The sequence below is a fragment of the Manis javanica genome, chromosome 3, assembly GCF_040802235.1.
Source record: "Manis javanica isolate MJ-LG chromosome 3, MJ_LKY, whole genome shotgun sequence".
NCBI lineage: Eukaryota > Metazoa > Chordata > Mammalia > Pholidota > Manidae > Manis > Manis javanica.
In genome coordinates this window covers 112,093,797-112,106,001 of record NC_133158.1, presented here as the reverse complement: position 1 = coordinate 112,106,001, position 12,205 = coordinate 112,093,797, and the positions used below count along the sequence as shown (strand labels likewise).

The 12,205-nt window shown below is 38.6% G+C and overlaps 1 protein-coding gene across 2 annotated transcripts in view; it reads right to left on the bottom strand.

Moving 5' to 3' along the window:
* PAK2 (p21 (RAC1) activated kinase 2) overlaps window positions 1-12,205 on the bottom strand; it is a 103,752-nt gene that overhangs the window by 18,482 nt on the left and 73,065 nt on the right. The window lies entirely within an intron of this gene.

Genomic DNA, 12,205 nt, shown 5'->3' with positions numbered 1-12,205 from the left:
CCACTGTGGCAGTGACCGAGCAGCCTGGGAGTGCCTGGTGCACGCTTGTGGCAGTGACGCCAGAAGAGCCAGGGAGAGATCTGCGCGAGCCCACAGCGGCGGTGACCAAGCGGCCCAGGAGGGGCTCATGTGTGCCAGTGGCGGCAGTGACAGAGGGGCACAGATGAGACCCGCGCACACCTACAGCGGTGCCAGACGGAGCAGCCGCGCTCCCAGCAGCTTACCAGAATCCCAGCCCGACACACAGCCATCCGAGCCAGATCCAAAATCCGCTGAGGGAACAGAGCTGCCCGGCAGGGGCACCGCTATCAGAAAGGAGCACACCTGGGCATGCCTGACACTCCCCGCAGGGCTCCGTGCTGCTCTGATGGAGACCCAGCCCACAGCTGCTTAGAGGATTAACCCAGTGGCTGCTCCAGGAGTGCGGGTAACCGACACAGGCAGCAGAGAAGGGCAAGGCACCCAGAAAGCAGGAAGGGACTTGCTTCTCTCACCTGACACACACGCAACCTGCCTACAGCCACCACTATCACCATGAAAAGGCAAAAAAATTTAGTTCAATTCAACAGTTCAGACAAACCCTGAGAGAGGATCTGTAGAGACAGACCTAACCAGTCTCCCTGAAAAAGAATTCAAAATAAAAATCATAAACATGCTGAGAGCTGCAGAGAAATATACAAGAGCTAAGGGATGACGTCTGGAGGGAGATTACAGAAATGAAACAATCTCTGGAAGGACTTACAAGCAGAATGGATAAGATGCAAGAGGCCATTGAAGGAATAGAAACCATAGAACAGGAACACATATAAACTGACAGAGACAAAGATAAAAGGATCTCCAGGAATGAAACAATATTGAGAACTCTGTGACCAATCCAAAAGGAACAATATCTGCATTATAGGGGTACCAGAAGAAGAAGAGAGATAAAAAGGGATAGAAAGAGTCTTTGAAGAAATAATTGCTGAGAACTTCCCCAAACTGGGGGAGGAAATAGTTGATCAGACTATGGAAGCACACAGAAATCCCAACAAAAGGGACCCAAAGAGGACAACACCAAGACACATAATAATTAAAATGGCAAAGATCAAAGACATGGACAGAGTATTAAAGGGAGCCAGAGAGAGAAAAAAGGTCACTAGAAAGGAAAACCCATCAGGCTATCATCAGACTCCTCAACAGAAACCTTACAGGCCAGAAGATAATGGCATGATATATTTAATGCAATGAAACATAAGGGCCTTGAACCAAGGAAACTACATCCAGCATGATTATCATTTAAATATGATGGAGGGATTAAACAATTCCCAGACAAGCAAAAGTTGATGGAATTTGCCTCCCACAGACCACCTCTACAGGCTATTTTAGAAGGACTGCTCTAGATGGGAGCACTTCTAAAAAGAGCATAGAACAAAACACCCAACATATGAAGAACGGAGAAGGAATAAGAAGGAAGAGAAATAATCATCAGACTGTGTTCATAATAGCTCAGTAAATGAGTTAAGTTACACAGTAAGGTAGTAAAGAAGCTAAGCTTGAACCTTTGCTAACCACGAATCTAAAGCCTGCAATGGCAATAAGTACATATCTTTCAATAATCATCCTAAATATAAGTGGACTGAATACACCAATCAAAAGACACAGAGTAATAGAATGGATACAAAAACGAGACCAATGTATATGCTGCTTACAAGAGACGCACCTCAAACCCAAAGACATGCACAGATTAAAAGGCAAGGGATGGAAAAAGATATTTCATACAAACAACAGGGAGAAAAAAGCAGGGGTAGGTAGCAATATCAGTATCAGACAAAATAGACTTCAAAACAAAGAACGTAAGAAGAGATAAAGAAGGACATTACATAATGATAAAGTGGTCAGTCCAACAAGAGGATATAACCATTATAAATATATATGCACCCTATACAAGACCACGAACATATGTGAAACAAATACTCACAGAATTAAAGCAGGAAATAGAATGCAATGCATTCATTTTGGGAGACTTCAACACACCATTCACTCCAAAGGACAGATCCACCAGACAGAAAATGAGTAAGGACACAGAGGCACTGAACAACACACTAGAACAGATGGACCTAATAGACATCTATAGAACTCTACATCCAAAAGCAACAGGATACACTTTCTTCTCAAGTGCACATGGAACATTCTCCAGAATAGACCACATACTAGGGCACAAAAAGAGCCTCAGTAAATTCCAAAAGATTGAAATTCTACCAACCAACTTTTCAGACCACAAAGGTATAAAACTAGAAATAAATTGTACAAAGAAAGCAAAAAGGCTCACAAACACATGGAGGCTTAATAACATGCTCCTAAATAATCAATGGATCAATTCCCCAATTAAAATGGAGATCCAGCACTATATGGAAACAAATGACAACAACAATGCAAAGCCCCAACTTCTGTGGGACGCAGCGAAAGCAGTCTTAAGAGGAAAGTATATAGCAATCCAGGCATATTTAAAGGAAGAACAATCCTAAATGAATACTCTAATGTCACAATTATCGAAATTGGAAAAAGAACAACAAATGAGGCATAAGGCCAGCAGAAGGAGGGACATAATAAAGATCAGAGAAGAAATAAATAAAATTAAGAAGAATAAAACAATAGAAAAACATCAATGAAAGCAAGAACCGGTTCCTCGAGAAAATAAACAAAATAGATAAGCACCTAGCCAGAATTATTAAGACAAAAAGAGAGTCAACACACATCAACAGAATCAGAAACGAGAAAGGAAAAATCACAATGGACCGCACAGAAATATATGAAAACCTATATGCTAACAAGCTGGAAAACCTAGGAGAAATGGACAACTTCCTAGAAAAATACAACCTTCCCAGAATGACCCAGAAAGAAATAGAAAATTTAAACAAACCAATTATCAGCAACGAAATTGAATCAGTAATCAAAAAACTACCCAAGAAAAAAACCCCGGGGCCAGATGGATTTACCTTGGAATTTTATCAGACATGCAAAGAAGACATAATACCCATTCTCTTAAAGTTTTCCAAAAAATAAAAGAGGAGGGGATACTCCCAAACTCATTCTATGAAGCCAACATTAACCTAATAACAAAACCAGGCAAAGACCCCACCAAAAAAGAAAACTACAGACTAATATTCTTGATGAATGTAGATGTAAAAATACTCAACAAAACATTAGGAAACCAAATTAAAAAATATATCAAAAGGATCATACACCATGTTCAAGTGGGATTTATTCCAGGGATACAAGGATGGTACAACATTCGAAAATCCATCAACATCATCCACCACATCAATAAATAGAAGGACAAAACCCACATGATCATCTCCATAGATGCTGAAACAGCATTCGACAAAATTCAACATCCATTCATGATAAAAACTCTCAACAAAATGGGCATAGAGGGTAAGTACCTCAACATAATAAAGGCCATATATGATAAACACACAGCTAACATCATACTGAACAGCAAGAGGCTGAAAGCTTTTCCTCTGAGATAGGGAACAAGACAGGGATGCCCACTCTCCCCACTGTTATTCAACATAGTACTGGAGGTCCTAGCCATGGCAATGAGACAAAACAAAGAAATACAAGGAATCCAGATTGGTAAAGAAGAAGTCAAACTGTCACTATTTGCAGACGACATAATATTGTACATAAAAAACCCTAAAGACTCCACTACAAAACTACTAGAACTGATATTGGAATACAGCAGAGTTGCAGGATACAAAATTAACACACAGAAATCTGTGGCTTTCCTATACACTAGCAATGAACCAATAGAAAGAGAAATCAGGAAAACCATTCCATTCACAATTGCATCAAAAAGAATAAAATACCTAGGAATAAACCTAACCAAAGAAGTGAAAGACCTATTCCCTGAAAACTACAAGTCACTCTTAAGAGAAATTAAAGGGGACACTAACAAATGGAAACTCATCCCATGCTCATGGCTAGGAAGAATTAATATCGTCAAAATGGCCATCCTGCCCAAAGCAATATACAGATTTGATGCGATCCCTATGAAACTACCAGCAACATTCTTCAATGAACTGGAACAAATAATTCAAAAATTCATATGGAAACACCAAAGACCTTGAATAGCCAAAGCAATCTTGAAAAAGAAGAATAAAGTAGGGGGGATCTCACTCCCCAACTTCAAGCTCTACTACAAAGCCACAGTAATCAATACAGTTTGGTACTGGCACAAGAACAGAGCCACAGACCAGTGGAACAAAATAGAGACTCCAGACATTAACCCAAAATTTATGGTCAATTAATATATGATAAAGGAGCCATGGACATGCAATGGGGAAATGACAGTGTCTTCAACAGACGGTGCTGGCAAAACTGGACAGCTACATGTAAGAGAATTAAACTGGATCACTGTCTAACCTCATACCCAAAAGTAATTTAGAAATGGATCAAAGACCTGAATGTAAGTCATGAAACCATAAAACTCTTAGAAAAAAACATTGGCAAAAATCTCATGGACATAAACATGAGTGACTTCTTCATGAACATATCTCCCCGGGCAAGGGAAACAAAAGCAAAAATGAACAAGTGGGACTATATCAAATGACAAAGCTTCTGTACAGCAAAGGACACCATCAATAGAACAAAAAGGTACCCTAAAGTATGGGAGAATATATTCATAATATTCATAAATGACAGATCCGATAAAGAGTTGACATCCAAAATATATAAAGAGCTCACACACCTCAATGAACAAAAAGCAAATAATCCAATTAAAAAATGGGCAGGGGAGTTGAATAGACAGTTCTCTAAAGAAGAAATTCAGATGGCCAACAGACACATGAAAAGATGCTCCACATCGCTTGTCATCAGAGAAATGCAAATTAAAACCACAGTGAGATATCACCTCACACCAGTAACGATGGCCATCATGAAAAGACAAACAACAACAAATGTTGGCGAGGTTGTGGAGAAAGGGGAACCCTCCTACACTGCTGGTGGGAATGTAAATTAGTTCAATCATTGTGGAAAGCAGTATGGAGGTTCCTCAAAATGCTCAAAATAGAAATACCATTTAACCTAGGAATTCCACTTCTAGGAATTTACCCCAAGAATGCATCAGCCCAGTTTGATAAAGACAGATGCACCCCTATGTTTATCGCTGCACTATTTACAATAGCCAAGATATGGAAGCAACCTAAATGTCCATCAGTAGATGAATGGATAAAGAAGATGTACATATACACAATAGAATATTATTCAGTCATAGAAAAAAAATAGATGCTACCATTTGCAACTACGTGGATGTAGCTAGAGGGTATTATGCTCAGTGAAATAAGCCAGGCAGAGAAAGACAAGTACCAAATGATTTCACTCATATGTGGAGTGTAAGAACAAAGGAAAACTGAAGGAGCAGAACAGCAGCAGAAGAGCAGAACCCACGAATGGACTAACAGTTACCAAAGGGAAAGAGACTGGGGAGGATGGGTGGGAAGGGAGGGATAATGGCGGGGAAAAAGAACGGGGGCAGCACGATCATTATGTATAGTGTGGGCAGGGCACAGGGAGGGCTGTGCAACACAGAGAAGATAAATAGTGATTTTACAGCATCATACTAAAGTGATGGACAGTGACTGTTAACGGGTATTTGGGGGGGGGACTTGATGCAGGGGGGAGCCTAGTAAACATAATGTCCTTCATGTAATTGTTGATTAATGATACAAAAAAAAAAGAACAAATGAGGCCCAAAGTCAGTAGGAGAAGGACATAATAAAGATCAGAGGATAAATTAATAAAATCGAGAATAAAACAATAGAAAGATGAATGAAAGATCAAATAAAGAAAGCAGATAAACCCCTAGTCAGACTTTTCAAGCAAAATAGGGAGTCTGTACACATAAACTGAATGAGAAATGAGAAAGGAAAAATTACTACGGACATCATAGAAATATAAATATTAGGGAATGCAATGAAAAATTATATGCTAACAAACGGGATAACCTAGAAGAAATGGAGAAATTTTTTTAAAAAGACAACTTTCCAAAGCTGACCCAGAAAGAAATAGAAAATCTGAGCAGACTAATTACCAGTAACGAAATTGAATTGTTAATCAAAAAACTACCTAAGAACAAAACCCTTGGCCAGATGGTTTCACTGCTAAATTTTATCAAACATTTAGTGAAGACCTAATACCAATCCTCCTTAAAGTTTTCCAAAATGTAGGAGAAGAGGGAATACTTCCGAACTCATTCTACAAGGCCAGCATCACTCTAATACCAAACCAGGCGAAGACAGCACAAAAAATGTAAATTACAGACTAATATCCCTGATGAGCATAGATAAAAAAATAGTCAACAAAATATTAGCAAACCGAATTCAAAAATACATCAAGAGGATCATACACCATGATCAAGTGGGATTCTTCCCAGGGATGCAAGGATGATATAGTATTAGAAAATCCATCATCATCATCCACCACATTAACAAAAGGAAGGATAAAAACCAAATGATCATCTTTGTAGATGCTGAAAAAGCATCTGACAAAATTGAACATCCATTCATGATAATAACTCTCAACAAAATGGGTATACAGGGCAAGTACCTCAACATAATAAAGGCCATACATGACAAAACCACAGCCAACAACATACTTAACAGTGAGAAGCTGAAAGCCTTTCCTTTAAGATCAGGAACAAGACAAGGATGCCCACTCTCTCCAATTTCATTTAACATTGTTCTGGAGGTGCTCGCCAAGGCAATCAGACAAAACAAAGAAATAAAAGGCATCCAGATTGGTAAAGAAGTTAAACTGTCACTGTTTGCAGATGACATGATATTGTACAGAAATAACTCTAAAGACTTGATTCCAAATCTACTAGAACTAATATCTGAATTCAGCAAAGTTGCAGGATACAAAATTAATACACAGAAATCTGTTGCATTCCTATACACCAATGATGAACTAGCAGAAAGAGAAATCAGGAAAACAATTCCATTTACAACTACATCAAAAATAATAAAATATCTAGGAATAAACCTAACCAAAGAGGTAAAAGACCTATACTCTGAAAACTACAAGAAACTCATGAGAGAAATTAAAGACACCAAGGAAAGGAAATACATCCTGTGCTCATGGCTAGGAAGAATTAATATTGTCAAAATGGCCATCCTGTTAAAGCAATCTATACATTGAATGCAATCTCTATAAAATACCAGCAGCATTTTTCAACAAACTAGAGCAAATTATTCTAAAATTCATATGGAACCACAAAAGACCCCGAATAGCCAAAGCAATCCTGAGAAGGATGAATAAAGCTGGGGGGATTATGCTCCCAAACTTCAAGCTCTACTACAAAGCCACAGTAATCAAGACAATTTGGTACTGGCACAAGAACAGAACCATAGACCCATGGAACAGTATAGAGAACTCAGATATAAACCCAAGCATATATAGTCAATTACCATATGATAAAGGAACCCTGGATATACAAAGGGGAAACAACAGCCTCTTCAACAACTGGTGCTAGCAAAAGTGGATTGCTACATGCAAGAGAATGAAACTGGATTATTGTCTGATGCCATACACAAAAGTAAACTCAAAATGGATCAAAGACCTGAATGTAAGTCATGAAACCATAAAACTCTTAGAAGAAAACATAGGCAAAAATCTCCTGAATATAAACATGAGCAACCTTTTCCTGGGTGCATCTCTTTGAGCAAGAGAAACAAAAGCAAAAATGAACTCATGGGACTACATCAAACTAAAAAGTTTCTGTACAGCAAAGGACACCATCAACAGAACAAAAAGGCATCCTACAATATGGGAGAATATATTTGTAAATGATATATCTGACAAGGGATTAACAACCAAAATATATAAAGAACTCAAATGCCTCAACAACCAAAAAAGCAAATAACCCTATTAAAAAATGGGCAGAGGATATGAAAAGACAATTCTCCAAAGAAGAAATTCAGATGGTCAACAGGCACATGAAAAGATGCTCCATATCACTAATTATTAGGAAAATGCAAATAAAAACCACAATGAGATGTTACTTCACACCAGTTAGGATGGCCAGTTATCAAAAAGACTAAGAACAACAAATGCTGGTGAGGATGCAGAGAATGGGGAACCCTCTTACACTGCTGGTGGGAATGTAAGCTGGTTCAACCATTGGGGAAACAAATATGGAGGTTCGTCAAAAAACTAAAAATAGAAATACCTTTTGACCCAGAAATTCCACTCTTAGGAATTAACCCAAAGACTATAATTTCTCAGATTCAAAGACATATGCACCCCTATATTTATTGCAGCAGTATTTACAATAGCCATGATATTGAGGCAACCTAAGTGTCCATCAGTAGATGAATGGATAAAGAAGAGGTGGTACATATACAGAATGGAATACTATTTAGCCCTAAGAAAGAAACAAATCCCCACATTTGCAACAGCATGGTTGGAGCTCAAAGATATGCTCAGTGAAATAAGCCAGGTGGAGAAAGAGAAGCACCAAAACAGCAGCAGACTCAGAGACTCCAAGAAGGGACTAGTGGTTACCAAAGGTGAGGGTTATTCGAGGGCGGGTGGGGAGGGAGGGAGAAAGGGATTGAGGAGTATTTTGATTGGCACACATGGTGTGGGGAAATCATGGGGAAGACAGTGTAGCACAGAGAAGATAAGTAGTGACTCTGTGGCATCTTACTACACTGATGAATAGTGACTGCAATGGGGCATGGGGGGGACTCGATAATATGGGTCAATGTAGCAACCACATTGTTTTCTCTTGTGAAACCTTCATAAGCATGTATATCAATAATACCTTAGTAAAAATCATTAAAAAAATAAAATAAAATAAATGTATTTGATAGAGTAAAAAAATAAATAAAAATAAACACTAGATTATAGATATAAAAAAATAAAATACAATACAATACAGGGGAATGTAACTCGAAATTTTATTTCTATGAACATGGCTCCCCTAATTAGGGTTAAAGTCTAACAATATGTTATCTTTTCCCATTCTAAATAAATTAAATGTGGGAAAAAGAAAATCACCTATAATCATATCTGTAATATAATTGCTATTATAGTTTTCTCTGATCTTTATTATGTCCCTCCTTCTGCTGACTTTAGGCCTCATTTGTTCTTCTTTTTCCAGTTTCGATAATTATGACTTTAGACTATTCATTTGGGATTGTTCCTCCTTCTTTAAATATGCCTGGATTGCTATATACTTTCCTCTTAAGACTGCTTTCGCTGCGTCCCACAGAAGTTGGGGCATTGTGTTGTTGTTGTCATTTGTTTCCATATATTGCTTGATTTCTATTTTAATTTGGTCATTGATCCACTGATTATTTAGGAGCATGTTATTAAGCCTCCATGTGTTTGTGAGCCTTTTTGCTTTCTTTGTACAATTTATTTCTAGTTTTATACCTTTGTGGTCTGAAAAGCTGGTTGGTAGAATTTCAATCTTTTGGAATTTACTGAGGCTCTTTTTGTGCCCTAGTATGTGGTCTATTCTGGAGAATGTTCCATGTGCACTTGAGAAGAAAGTGTATCCTGTTGCTTTTGGATGTAGAGTTCTATAGATGTCTATTAGGTCCATCTGTTCTAGTGTGTTGTTCAGTGCCTCTGTGTCCTTACTCATTTTCTGTCTGGTGGATCTATCCTTTGGAGTGAGTTGTGTGTTGAAGTCTCCTAAAATGAGTGCATTGCATTCTATTTCCTCCTTTAATTCTGTGAGTATTTGTTTCACATATGCTGGTGCTCCTGTATTGGGTGCATATATATTTATAATGGTTATATCCTCTTGTTGGACTGACCACTTTATCATTATGTAATGTCCCTTTTTATCTCTTGTTACTTTCTTTGTTTTGAAGTCTATTTTGCCTGATACTAGTACTGCAACACCTGCTTTTTTCTCCCTGTTGTTTGCATGGAATATCTTTTTCCATCCCTTGAATTTTAGTATGTGCATGTCTTTGAGTTTAAGGTGAGTCTCTTGTAAGCAGCATAAGATGGGTGTTCTTTTATATCCAATCTATTACTCTGTGTCTTTTGGTGCATTCAGTCCATTTACATTTAGGGTGATTATTGAATGATATGTACTTACTGCCATTGCAGACTTTAGATTCATGGTTACCAAAGGTTCCAGGTTAATTTCCTAATATCTAAAAGTCTAACTTAACTCATTTAATATGCGTTTACAAACACAATCTAAAGGTTCTTTTTTCTTTTCTTCTCCTTTTCCTCCTCCATTCTTTATATATTAGGTATCATATTCTGCATTCTTTGTCTGTACCTTGATTGACTTCGGGGATAGTTATTTTAATTTTGCATTTGCTTAGTAATTAGCTGTTCTACTTTCTTTACTGTTGTTTTATTTCCTCTGGTGACAGCTATCAGACCTTAGGAACACTTCCATCTATAGCAGTCCCTGAAAAACAGACTGTAGAGATGGTTTGTGGGAGGTAAATTCTCTCAGCTTTTGCTTATCTGGAAATTGTTTAATCCCTCCTTTAAATTTAATGATAATCTTGCCAGATAAAGTAATCTTGGTTGCAGGCCTTTCTGCTTCGTTGCATTAAATCTATCATGCCACTCCTTTCTGGCCTGTAAGGTTTCTGCTGAGAAGTCTGATGTTAACCTGATGGGCTTTCCTTTGTATGTGATCTTATTTCTCTCCCTGGCTGCTTTTAATAGTCTGTCCTTATCCTTGATCTTTGCCAATTTTATTAGTGTATGTGTTGGTGTTGTCTTTCTTGGGTCCCTTGTGTTGGGAGATCTGTGCACCTCCATGGCCTGAGAGACTATCTTCTTCTCCAGATTGGGGAAGTTTTCAGCAACTACCTCCTCCAAGACACTTTCTATCCCTTTCTCTCTCTCTTCTTCTTCTGGTATCCCTACAATGTGAATATTGTTCCATTTGGATTGGTCACACAGTTCTCTCAATATTCTTTCATTCTCAGAGATCCTTTTTTCTCTCTGTGCCTCAGCTTCTTTCTATTCCTCGTCTCTAGTTTCTATTTCATTCATCATCTCCTCCACTGTATCCAACCTGCTTTTAATACCCTCCATCTTGCTCTTCAACAATTGGATCTCCAACCTGAATTCATTCTTGAGTTCTTGGATGTCTTTCCATCCCTCCATTAGCATGTTGATGATTTTTATTTTGAACTCCCTTTCAGGAAGAGTCACAAAGTCCAGGTCATTTAAATCTTTCTTGAGAGTTGTATTAACAATTTTACTCTGGACCAGGTTTCTTGGCGTTTCATATTTGTATATGGCACCCTCTAGTGTCCAGAAGCTCTACTCTGGAGCTGCTCAGCCCCTGAAGCAATGTCGAGGGTCGCAGGGGAGGGGAGCAGTATTGGTGCCTGGGGGGAGGAAAGAGCTGTTTCCTGCTTCCTGGCTGCTATGCCTGTCTCCAGTGCCTGAACCAGTGGGCCGAGCACACAGGTATAAGCTTTTGTCCTAGAGCAGCTTTCCACAAGCAGCTGGAATCTCAGTCTCTCCAGGAATTCTGTCTGTATTAGCTTTCCAACCCCATAATCACAGTAGTATCATGAAAGCACCATGAAATGTAAGTTTGTGCTCCCAGAGCAGATCTCTAGAACTAGGTATTCAGCAGTCCCACGCCTTCCACTCCCTCCCTGTTCCGTTTCTCTTCCTCCCGCCTGTGAGGTTGGGGAAGGGCTTGGGTCCCGCTGGGCCATGGCTCTGGTACGTTACCCTGTTCCATGAGGTCTGCTCTTTTCTCCAGGTGTATGCAGTCTGGTGCAGTCCTCTTTCCTGTTGCTCTCTCAGGATTTGTTGCACCAACTATATTTTCTGATTGTATATGGTTTTAGGAGGAAGCCTCTGTCTCTCCTCTCACGCTGCCATTTTTAATCCCCACTATTATTGACTTACCTTTCTGTTTTTAATTCACATGTGTGTAATTGCTTAAAAAGATATCACATTGTTGTAAAATATATTATTTTCTATTATTTTTGTTCTGTCATTTAGTATCAGTTCCTAAGTTAAATGAGGTTTTAATCAACTTACTATTTGTCCATGACAGCATTTGAAATAAAAATTGATCTGAAAGTTTAAAAACTGTGTGGCCAGTCACCTTAGACATTCAAGACATGAATCACACCCAACCTTTCCTTAATGTCTCTCCTTCTGATTATTTGTAATTAATATAGGCACCAGCAACAATGTCCTTCAGTGAACTGTC